Source organism: Castor canadensis, chromosome 1 (assembly GCF_047511655.1).
Source record: "Castor canadensis chromosome 1, mCasCan1.hap1v2, whole genome shotgun sequence".
NCBI classification, from domain to species: Eukaryota; Metazoa; Chordata; class Mammalia; order Rodentia; family Castoridae; genus Castor; species Castor canadensis.
In genome coordinates, this window is record NC_133386.1 from 179,767,016 (window position 1) to 179,780,084 (window position 13,069).

General features: G+C 36.8%; 1 protein-coding gene across 1 annotated transcript in view; it reads left to right on the forward strand.

Moving 5' to 3' along the window:
- Nucleotides 1–13,069, forward strand: part of Hsd17b12 (hydroxysteroid 17-beta dehydrogenase 12) — a 229,380-nt gene that overhangs the window by 8,364 nt on the left and 207,947 nt on the right. The gene's annotated exons all lie outside the window — the stretch shown is intronic.

Sequence of the window (13,069 nt, forward strand, 5' to 3'; positions counted from 1 at the left end):
GACCACCCGGTGAAATCTCAGCTAGCCAGACCTTTGCAAAGGATTTCATGAGAGAGAAAGACTGGCCCATTTCTGGCCCTGTGGGGTTGGTAAACTAACAGCTTTCCCATAGCACAGCAAGGGGCTTTATAGCAGCAGTTCTGTTGAAGTCTTTAATGAAGGAAGAACTAGACATTTTAAAGGCTTGGAACAAACATGGAGGTCAGTGTGCAAAGGTTTCCCCCTAGTCCTGAGTCTTTCAGAGGTTTTTCCCTTCCCTGCCTTCAGTACCTGAGCTTTACATTCAAGCTCAGGGATCATTAGTACTGATCAGATCCTAATGCAAACTGTACTTTTAGAGGGAGTTAGATGTTCCTACTCCTGAACAGCCAGCCAAAGTCACCTGGAAGTGAAATGATCCATCTTTGATAGGACCAAGTGAGGATCTGAAATTGCAAGAGCTTTGTGTTAGATCTCAGGAGGGTAGGGTGAAGTGAAACCCTGCTTAGGGAAGAAAGCAGCAGGTTGCTGCAGGTAAAGCTCAAGTGTAGGAAACACCACATAAATACAAACTGGTCCCTTTCATTTTCCCGATTGACTCATGTGTACAATGAGGATAATGATCACACACACACACACACCGTAACATCCTGGTGAGGATTAAATGAGATTATGCATGCTTTGTATGCAGTCAGTGCTCAATTACTATCATTGTTAGTATTATTATGGTCTTGTGTCTTTTTTCCTGCCTGACACATATAGCAATGTCATACAAGGCTTAGATCATAGAATCACTCTGTCCCAGAGTGACAGATAAAAGATAATCTTTTCTGGAAGCATCTGTCCATTTGCTCCATAGCCGGCCAGTGCCCAGGATTACCCAGCTGGTGACAAATCAGAAGGCCTAATAGGAAAGTCTTTTTTTTTTTTTTCTACTTTGTGTAGTGTCCCTACACAAAGATTATCTCTGTCTAGTTTCATTCCCTCCTTAATTCCTTGCTTTCATTCTTTTTAAAATCTATTGAATTTAATCACAATTGTTTTTGCAAACCTCTCACCTTTTGTTCTTCTTTTTTTTTCTTACTTTTTGATCAGAAGAAAAAGCAGTTGACCTAAGATTCTTACCATTCACCTTTTACAATCAGTTTATAACTAGTCCTACATTTGCAGAGCTTCAGTGATTTCCACCAATGAAAGAATTCATGAGAAACAGAAAAGCAATCCTGCCATACGTGTTGGTTTCTCTTGCCTTTTCATGCATATTTTATCTTCCTTCCTTCCTTCTTCCAGCTTCACTTTTCAATATCTTACAAACCTTTCAACTTTGCTTATGACACCCCCATCTTCCTCCCCAGAAATCTTTGCTCTTCTCCTTTTGGTTCTAACAGACATTGCTTTTTATTTATTTATTTTTAAAAATGTATTATTTTTTTGGTGGGGCTAGGATTTGAACTCAGAACTTCACATTTGCAAAAAAGATGTTTCACTGCTTAAGCCACACCTCCAGTCCCAGATGTTGCTTTTTAAGTGTTGGCTGAAAACCATAGGTGTTACTGTAGAATGAATTTGATGTGGTCTTTACATTTTCTGTGTTAACACTAGAAAAAAAGAAAGAAAGAAAGGAAGGAAGGAAGGAGGGAGGGAGGAAGGGAGGGAAGGAAGGAAAGAAGGAAGGAAAGGGGAAAAACAAGGGGAGGTCCTAGGGCTGTCTTTTATACCTCAAACCGATCAAATACAGCTGAGACCATTCCAAAGAGAAGGAACAGATATTTTTGTTGTTTTCCTTTTTCTTTATTTAGTTTTCAGAGACATTGGAGCCTTCTCCACAAACCTTTCTTTGTTTTCACTCTTCTACATTTAAACCCAGAGCCCACCCATTGCTTCCACTCAACTACTTTTCTTTCTTTTTCTTCCTAAAATTTACAAACAGAAGCCATGTCAGGTACAGCCTAGAAAGTGGTCTTGCCATTTCTTTGCAGCCATGATGGTGGGGAGGAAGAAAGTTGCAGTTTAAGGAGGCAGTGAGGCTTCATGGTCAAGAGCAACAGGCTTTGAAGACCAGTGAATTAGGTTTTTTGGTCAGATGCTGGAAATAAGGAAGCAGAAAGGCGAATGCAAAGTCACTAGAAGTCCCAAGGGAGGAGAGGAGTCTAAGTCAAGTGGTCTCCACCAATGTCTGTGCCATACCAAGAGTTTTCAAGTGTTGTATTGGACTGGCCTCAGTGTGGAGCTAGACAAAGGGTGATCCACTGGGACAACTCCCTCAGGGCTTCTTGGCCTCTATGTAGTAGACTCAGATAGTGAAATTGCAGTGATTTATTCTCCACTGGACCTTTAATGCCTCAACAGGTAAATTGCTTGGTTAACCTTGTAAGGGAGTCATGACCCCCAGGGGCAACTCATCTTTAATATCCAGATTTGAGGTTCAGTTTAAAAATAAAATCAAGAAAAGAAATAATTCCACTATTAATTTCAAGATGGAGTGAGCGATTTTTGTTTTTATTGCTGCTTTTTGATTAAGGGGTCTTCTTCTCCCTTTGAAGGAGGGTAACATGAGCATTTGGGCCAGGGATAAGAAAAAGAGGACAGAAAACCTATCCAACACAAGTGTGGGGATCTGTGAATCAAGATAAAATTGTCTGGAAAATTCTGTCATTCTCAGCTATTAAAGGGTCAGTAAGTAAATTGACATACTACAAATTAATTTACAAGAAAGAGGTGAATGACATACAGGTCTCCAAACCTTTACCTCTAGGTTTCTACCAGTTCTGAATCTTACAACCACATTTAATGAAATAATGTGTAAATAAAAGAGGAACACAGTTTGCAGTCAGTAAATTTCTTTATACCTAATTTAAATTTTAAAAAAAATTTATAAGTAGTAAGGGAGCACAGAAACTGTCATTTAGAATAAAAAATTTAAAAGAAAGAAAACATTTTTATTGAGTTTCCTGAATTAAAATTTGCTCAATGATGTTTCTAAAACAAACATTTAAAGAAATATTTTAAGCTGCCATAAATAGATGTCTAATCTAATATTTTCCTGTATTTGCAGGTTTACAAAACCCTCCAAATACAGGTATTTCCCTCCATACCTATCCCTTAGGCACTTTCTCCAGAAAAAAAACCTGTCTCAGGTACTTTTACACAAGAAATATCTGCATTTAAATATGAAACAGTCAAAAACAGTGGCTATTACTCCAAATAACAAACAAATGAGATTCTCAAAATACAAATACATGTTCATTGCTTTTTTGAGAATTAGCTGTCAGCTTTTGATTTTTTTTTAATGCTGCTTTAGAATACTGGGAGAAAGGGTAAAATCTTTTTTAAAGAAGAACCTTTTGTTTTAAATAAGCTATATAATTGTTTTTCATTTTACAATTTAAAATCTTGTTTCTCAGTGAGCTGCCCCTCAGCTAACCTGAGATTTAAAATGATATTTTATGTTTCTTTTTTTTTGTGTTTGTTTTCTGTATGGTCAATTTGCACCACACTAAAGATAATCATTTTCTTCAAAGCTAAACATCTAAGAAGATATTTTATTTATAACTACAAAATATTAACTTTTCATATGTCCAAAAGGAAACATGACTTTGTGCAGAATTATGTGGTAATTAATTAAATGCTTATTTGGAGGAGATGTACTACTTTCTGATATTTAAATTCATTTCTTCATTAGAAAATAGAATTTTTTTTCAGTGCATTTTTTTGGTTAGAAATACAGCTTTTGGTTAAAATATTTTTCCAGATAGAATTTTAAGCTAAAAGATTTTTTTTACTACCATAATTTTTAAGAATTTATGTTTTAGCACTAGTCTGATTTCATCTCTTTTTTTCCTTCCTGTACATGTTCATAGATTACAACATTTATAGACCTTAATATAGCACAACAGAATAGGTTGTTTTATTATGATATTTATAGTTACAAAGGGATGATACATGACACTAAATAGTGACTGTTTATTTTCTGCTTTGTCTTTTGGCAAAATTTTTTGCTTTTTTTTTTCCTTTGAGTCAAGAAGTCCTTATAACAAATTCAGGTGGTAGATTCTGACAGTTGCTTGAGGAATCATGTTATAGAATTAATGAAGTTTATGAAAATTTCCAGAAATAATTATAACTCAATCAATTTTTTAAAAAAATATAAAAAACCTGAATGTCAGGATTGCTCTGAACTAATTTTTTTCCCAAAATTTCACAAATCTTGAATTGTTTTTCATACTTTGCATTGTGTTAGCCCACCTGTTGCATTTAAATGTGTTGTCTGCTATGAAAAGAAAAAATGAGACACGAGGTGATTAAAATGATGAAATGTGCAGTACAATTGCTTACATCTTTCTTGCTGTCATTTTCTGAGCAAACTGACATAACCTGCAGTATAATCTTTCCATGTACACCTTTTTTTTTCATTCTTTTTATTGGCTGCACATATGGGACCTTTGGGGGAAAAATACAGCTTACCAAGCTATTTTTTTAATGGAGTCATATTATGACAGGGAGGAAAATGGATGCTTATTAATTCTTTCTCTTTGAGGGGAATCAAGTTTTTTTTTAAATGTCCTACACTCTTGGAGGCTAATGAACATTTACTGAGGATAGAAGAAGGAGGCTGTGATCTCAGAATATCCTCAATGGATGAGGGAGAAATGTGTCATGAGATAGGAAATAGAGAGGACAAGGCAAAGAAAGCTACAGTGAGCTTATTCCGACATCTTTCCTCAGTGATGTGATGGAAACCCTGAAACTGTGTATCAATACATGCGCTCAGAGATCCTAGCTCATCTTTCTCACCTACTAGGGAGAACCCTTGTGTCTGAAGTGGTAGATCTTTTGTAAATGAAAGTAACCTGACATGAAAACACAGTCTTATTGGGCTCAGCTGTCCAGTATAATGGAAGATAGGAATTCCTCTAAGTTTCATTTAAAATCAAAATGGAGTCTATCTTCCACAGAAATAAAGTATTTAGATCACTCACCAAGCAAGTGCAGGGCCCTGAGTTCAAACTTCAGTACTTACAAAAATATAACAAATATTGACAGTATTTTTGACATGAGAGAGTCTTTTCTTCAAAAGTAAGTTACCCTCAAACCTGAAGTAAAACTCAGAACCCTTTTCCCTCCTTAAAAGGTTTGTTGCAGGATTGTACAATGCTGACAATGCTAAACCAAAATATCTTTAAGTAAAATGTTAATCTCCAGTTTTGAATATAGGGAAATCCTAACTGTGAGTTAGAAGAAATGCTGTCTGGAATAGTTTTACATCAGTGTCATGTTAAAAAACGCAATTGTCAAATTTCTAAATCCTGTGGAAGGGAAAAAACCTGACTTTATCTTTGCAAATTACCTTGAGATCCTTGGAAGGTAAAAAGTTGCTATTATAATTGTAACCTTCAGTGTTACTCTAGCCATTATTATTGACAGATTTTGTTATTAAAAGATACTGCTAATAAGCAAAAAAAAAAAAAAAGGAAAAAAAGCCAGAATAATTTTTAAAAATATATAAAAAGAAAAAGGAGAGAAAAATTTTGACTATAGGAAATCAAATTTAGAGAACTGAGTCAGGTCTAAACATTTAGTATAAAAAATCAAATGAAATTCGATGTCACTTTTGTTTCAGGAACTCAGGTACATAAAGCCAAATTTTATACATAAGAAATATTTTTAATTGACACACCAGGTTTATTTAAAACTTTTTTATTGTTAAATTTGTCAACATATTTTGGTAAATGTATAAATTAGGGCTGTCTGAAAAATATGGAAAATGTGGCTTTTAACACACTGGGAACAGGTTTGAGCCGAGGGAGAGGTCAATGTATCAGCCTGATAATTGAATTAAAGGCCTCTGAGTCATAAAAGTGGTTCACTTTTAAAAATCTTAATTATAATTACACAGTCCTTGAAAAAGTAGTAATCATTTTTAAATGTCCTGAATAAAAAAAAATACAACTTTAAGAAATGCTCCTTTAAAAAAAATGCTAGCAATTTCTGAAAAAGCAAAATTTGGAGGGAAGCACCCTTTGAAGAAAAATCCTCAATAAATAGAAATATATATATTTGATTTTAGGAGAAGCATTTAATATAGTGAAAAATACCCTAAAAAAGATACTATATATTTTCTGAGAAAATTGAATCTTTAAGATATTCTACTGTATTCTTTAATCAAAATTTTATTAACCAATTTAGTTTCCTTTTTCTTTTTAAAAAAAAATTGTATTGATGTAGTGGCATTGATCTCAAAGCTGCGCTGTTCCTCGTGGTCTGGTTATTAGTTTGGTCTTTTGAGAGCTAAAGAGGTACCATCTTGGATACTTTCTGTTTTAGTAAAGTCCCATACTCTTCTGTGTTTGTATTTAAAATATAGTTTACCTTGTGAAGCACATTATAGCACTTGCTTTTGTTTTCATTTTTCTTTCTGGATATTTTCTTTTTCTTCCAAATTCCACATCATCCTGCCCCACCCTGCCAAAAGTGCCTGGTTAAAAGAGATTTTGGTCTCCTTTGTTTCCTTTTTCTTATTTATTTATTTTTCTCTTGCAAAGCAAGTACCTTTTACTTAAAGTAAACTAATAATCCTTATGGAGTCAGAGCCCTTCTATGGGGCTATTGTGGGATCTCTACCTATGAAGCCATGATGATACAGTTTTTGGTGAAATATCAGAACTACACCAGGGTTTGATGTAAGCGAATGTGTGAGTCTGGTCCTGACCCCAGTGGTGCTGAAGCCCCTGTTTATTCTTGGTTTTCATGGCAGCCGAACAGTTGAAAGGTCTGTGTTCTTGAGATGTATGGAGGTCTGTTGTGGGTTCCACCAAGATCAAACTGAAGGTTCTTGGGTTTTTATAGAGACCCCCTAAAATGGAGCTTATGTTATAGTATGTATGTGCATGTGTGTGCCTTGTATGTAAGTGCATGTTTTCACCCAGACTTGTCTGAGGGGAGGATTAGTCCAGTCTAATTGCTACTTTTGAGTAATTGCTGACTGCAGTTCGACTGGCAAGTGGTGTACTTTCATTGATGATGTGACTGAAATCAGTGACCACATGCTTCTGCACCTCCGAGGGTGATTTGTTTATTCATGAGTTCAACAGGATCTCCCTCTGGAGGATTAGTCAGATGTCAGATTTGTTGATATTGATCATTGGGTTCTGTAGTTCTGAGGATCACTTAAAAGTGTTCTTGGGGCCGGGGATGCGGCTAAATGGTAAAGCACCTGCCAAGCAAGCACAAGGCCCTGATTTCAAACCCCAGTACCACAAAAAACAAGAAAAACAAATGAAAACAAAACAAAACAACAAAAAAGTGATCCTCAACTGTAAAGGTAATGTATTTAAAATTAACCTTCACTAATTTGCTAACAACATCAAAATGGTAACCCCTAGTAGGGAATAACCAAGCAATGTTTTTACTATTTAGTTATTCATTTGAATAAATAAAAAACCAATTCTTGATAATCTGCTAACATTGATTGATTGACAGCTTCCCACCTCTGCACTGCACACAGAGAAAACATTCACAGAATATACATGCAGAACACACACCACCATCTCTCACACACACATGAGAGTTAGTAACAGAGAGAAAGGGAGAGGGGAGGAGGGAGAGCGGGAGAAAAAAATGAGGGAAAGAGAGAGAGACTCTGTTGCCCTATTGCTCTTTTTTACACAATCTTCCATTAGTGTTTGTGGATTGACCTGAAGTATGAGCCAATTCTCATGTCGTTTTGCATGTGTTCGTTCAATGTAGAATCTTAAACTTTTTATAGAAATGATAAGAACCCTGGAGACCATCCAGCCCAACTCCCTGTTTTATACAAGGAAAAACTGAGGCAGTCTGAGAGACACCACCTTGCCTAAAATCAACAGAGACTTAATGAATTTGTGGCTGGTGAGATTAGAACCTTGTGATGGGAGGTAGATACAAATCTGAGCAGAGCAGAGCTGGGCTGTTGAGATCCTGGTAGAGTAAGCAAAAATAAACAAACAAAAAAAAGATGGTGCCATTTTCTGGTGAGGGCATTTTTCTAAGACTGACTTATCCTGGACTAAATAACTGTCACTGTTGTCTACCTGCCATCCAGTTGGATTGATCAGTCTAACTTGCTTCAACATCAAGTCATCCGCAGGAGACATATTTTAGTGACCTCTCATTTGCAGAATTTCAGAATTCAAACAGCCCCCTCTTGTAGACTAGCACAACATTTCTGAACACATGAATGTGTGAGCATTCTGCTAATTTTAGCAACACAGGATACAATAGATGGTGTCTATGAAAGTACCTAGCACCGTAGTAGATGTTCAATAAATGCTCCTTTTTTTTTTTTTTTACTACCTATGAGGACAAATTTAACTCACGACAGATTTTTATTTATTTTTTGGCAGTACTGGGATTTGAACTCAGGGGCCTCACATTTGCTAGCTAAGCAAGCGCTCTACCACTTGAGCCACTCTGCCTGTTTTGTATTGGGTATTTTCCAGATAGGTAACTCCAAACTTCCAACTGTGATCCTCCTGATCTCTGCCTCTGGAGTAGCTAGGATTACAGGCGTGAGTCACCAGCATCCAGCTCAAGACAGGTTTAAACAGCAACCAGTTCAAGGCAAAATGAGTTAAGTACTAACTAGAGGTTAAATCAAGTACCGTGGCTGAAAGGAAGGGATGTTTACTGTGATGGGAACTCGTGTGAGCTCTGCTTTCGAGATTGTGGGATTTCCAACTGGCTGTTGAACTCCACCATAGAGGCCTTGTGATGGGTGCCGGGTATGTCATGGAAATGTTGGGGAATAGATTGTGGTAGGAACATTCAGTGCCAGGAATGATGAGGTGTAAAAGGAAAAAAAAAAAAAAAAACAAGGATAGGAGTCCTTAGTTATCAGAATGTGGAGGAAATTAAATTGAAGTAAAAGACTTTGAACTGGGCCAGGGGTGTGGCTCAAGTGTAAGTCCCTGAGTTCAAAACCTAATGCCACCAAAAAAAAAAAAAAAAGACTTTGAGCTCACTGAAGGCTGAGAGAGTCTTTGGAGTAGGGGAGTTGAACTCTGGTGATAATATTAAGGAGTGGTTTTTGAAGCAGTATGGCTGAAATCAGTCTTGGCCATTAAGAAAGAAGGACTTCTTTTGGTTGTTTTAAATTGCTTAAAGGAGAGTCAGGAGAGTGTGACAATGCTTGCTAGAAACTTAAGTAGGATCTGGGTGTGGTGGCCCTTGCTTGTAATCCAAGGAAGTCAGGAAGTGAATGAGACCCTATCTCAAAAACCAAAATACAAACAAAAGGGATAGGGATGTGGTTTAAGTAGAAGAGTGCTTGCCTGGCCCAAGGCCCTGGGTTCAACCTCTCAGTACTACAAAACAAACAAACAAAACACTCACGTAGGGTGACCTGATTCATGTGACCAAGAGTGACTTGACAGCCACGCGGCTTTAGTTAGGCTTGCCTGTAGAATCCTGGGTACCAAGTACCAGTCAGTGCCACTAAAAAGCAGCCAAGTTCTTGGGCACCTGTTATGTATGCTGTGAAGTGTCCCTTCTGGCAAGGTGAAAGTTCACAGAGTGGGGGAAAGAATGACCTCTACATATCTAATAGCTTTGCCCAGAGTTTTGTGTCTGGCCTCCTGGGTCACTTATGATCCTTTGGAACTGTTTCCCTAAATAAGGTAATAACTCCTTCCACTCAGCACGAATCCTTTTGTTCAGCCAGCTGGACCTATCAATTGTCCATGCACCATCTTGGCCTAGGTATATCACCTGTAAGCCTCTCTAGGAAGAGCTGCTTTTTGGTCTTGTGCCCTTTTAACTAGTGAATCAAGCTTGATCTCAGTGAAGTTGATTCTTTCCTCTTGCATTTCCATTTCCGTTCATGCCAGTGTAACCCAGGAGGAAACTATCTTTTTTTTGGACCTCAGAGTGGAAATCAGACCCTTCCTCCGTTTCATCCTATCTTGCAGTTCTCCTCTCTTTGCCCTTTGTTTTTTTGTGCTCCATGCATGCTTTTTTCCACTTCTGCCCTCTAGGACTCAATTACTGTCCCTAAACCTGATTCTCTTAACCCTTGGCTATAACTGCCCTTTCTTTTGAAATTTTTCTCATACCTGCATCTCAGGTCTTTGGTGTGATGTACCCATATCAGGTCTTCCATCTCAGAATGGGGCATGACAAGCCTGGCTCTTCTGTGGGTCAGTGAAATTTCGGGATAAATTAAGATCACCAGGCAGGTAGGACAGGTGTTAATGTGTGCAGGCAGGACTGTGATGTTACATATGCGTATTGACGCTGCGGAGGAGGTATGTTAGAGAAGCACATGTACATCATTTAGATCCTAAACTAGACATTTCAAACTCTGGGTTTTATTGCTAGCTCTGCTACTGACTTCATACATTGCTTTGGACAATATCATAGTTCAGGAATTAATGGAGTCTTTTTGTTAATAAATGTGCAGCACATACTCCATTTTTTTATAAAATTATTTCTATCGATCTTCTCAATTCTTCACCCATCCATTCACTAATTCTTGTATCTGGATAAAAAGTGCCTAGAATAATGTTACTTCTTGATGGTTATTTCTAAATGAAAGGATTGGGTATAATTTTTTTAAAACTTCCTTTTGTATACTCTTCTGCACTGCTTGAAATCAGAATTCCTAGAATAGAATGAATGCTGGCTCAGGTCTCAATAGCCTGTGTGATCCTTAGCATTTAGTTTTCTTTCTCACCCTCTATCTCTACCTCTTTCTCTCTGACTCCCTTGCTTTGCAGTATCAAGAGGAGATTTTATAAGTGCCATCCAGCTCACCAATCTGTGATTCTTAACTTATATAAAATCACCTTATTGGGTTTTGCTTAATTTTTTTTTAACTAATGGGCTGGAGGCATGGCTCAAATGGTAAAGCACCTGCTTTGCAAGAGTGAAGCTCTGAGTTCAAACCCCAGTCCCACCAAAAGAAAAAAAAAAGTTGATAGCCAGGAGTGGTGACCCATGTCTATGATCCCAGCACTTAGGAGGCTGAGACAGGAGGATCCCAAGTTCAAGGCTAGCCTGAATTCCAGGACAGCCTGGATTACATAGTGATGCTGTGTCTCAAAAAAACAAGGACTGAGGGATGTAACTCACTGGTAGAGCACTATGTGCAAGGCCCCGGACTGAATCCCCAGCACCACCAAAATAAAAATAGTTTATGACTTCAGTGCATTTCTAGGCACCTATAAATAGAAGGATGGTTGTATGATTCGTACACACGTGTGCATGCATAGACGTAAACACTGGAGATATTACTACCCTTGTACACACAGAAAGGTTTCTTTTAAACCTTGACATTATATTTTGAAGTATGAGCTTCCCAATTTAATAGTCTGTAACCCAAGGAACCCTTTTCAGATTCAGTTCTACCTGGCTTTTTTTTTTTTTTTAGGGGAGGGATCTGGTTCCCATGAGATGACTGTTCCTGCTCCAGGGTGTCTACCTGGCTTAATAGTAGTCACTGTAGGAATTTAGCAAGTTGCCTAACTTCTTTAAGCCTTCTGTTTTTGTTTTTGTTTTTTAGTGGAACTGGGGTTTGATCTCAGGGCTTTGCACTTGCAAAGCAGGTACTCTACCACTTGAGCCACACCTTCAGTCCATTTTGCTCTGGTTATTTTGGAGATGGGGGGTGTCACAAATTATTTGCCTGGTGGCCTTGAACCGAAATCCTCCTTATCTCATCCTCCCAAGTAGCTGGGATCACAGACATGACCCACTGGAGTCTGACTTGTCCTACTATTTTTAAACAAAATTATTACATTAAGTTTTAATTTTAATTTTAATGAAAGTAGAGAGAAAGGATTAAAGGAATTGTAAAACTTCAAATAAACATTTCTTTATCACAGAAGATATCATTTCTTAAAATGTCCTTTCTAATGTTAGGAAGAGATGAGGAAATAGTTTAACAGGTTGTAGCCATTATTTTTTTTTATCCTAAATAATTCCATTTTAGGCAATACTGATTTATTCCCTGCTGTGCAAAATTGAGAACTTAACACTTTCCTCTCCTTCAACCTCCTTCTCCCTCACTTTGATTTTTGTTATAATACTTAGAGTATTTTATTATTGATATTTAGCTATTTATTCTTAGTCATACAATATCAAACTTTATATCATTTCTGTTCTTGTGTTTTGCCATAAGTCACAGCTGGTGTCTAGTACTCATTCTTTTTACCATATTCTCTTGCCACAGCTTTTCTATTCCTGACTTCTTTATTTGGGTTTATTATTTAATTGGCTAGGTTTCATTGTAAACACTTTTTTTCTTCTAAAATAGTTCATTGAGTTCTTTTATAGATGCTACCTTATATTTGAATAGCAATACTGTTCTTGGGTCACACTGTTTTTCAGAAGAGCAAATGTAGTCATTCCTCCTTTGTATTTCTGGAAGTGAACGTTACTGTGGAGAAGGCTGTCAGCATGACTAGTTCACATTGCTGGTGATTTACATTTTCCCGGCTGGGTATCTGGAAAGAGGTTTTTTTTTTTTAACCCTGATGTTATAGTTTGAAGTGTGAGCTTCACAATTTAGTATTTCTAGACCCTAAGGTACCGTTTTCAACAAGCAGATTCAGTTCTACCTGGCTTAATAATATTCACTGTAGGAATTGTCAACTTTCTTTAAGCCTCAGATTTTTTTATAAGTGTAAATAACTTTATACATGTATAGTAGAGTCATTGAGATCATTTGACTCAATATATATAGTGTGTAGATCTACTTAAACAGTTGCTAATTTTTTAGAGAGTTTCTTGTGTTACTTCTCTTAATATTTTTTCCACCTTATTTTGTTGACTTTGCTGCTTGAAAGACATTATTATTGTTATTATTACTGATGATGATAATATTTATCCTTCATACCTATTGGCTTCTCCTTAATTTACCTTAATATATTTGTCTTTTTCATATGCATATACTTTAATTGTTTCAATTCTAGAGTCTGTGGCTATAATTTTTTGCACTGTGCTCAGTCTTTTCTTTTGGCATTTTTATTTATTTGCTAATTTTTAATGTCATTGTTTTGGCATCCATTCGTTTCCTTAGGTCTGCTATTTCTTTTTTGACTTAATTCTGTTATTT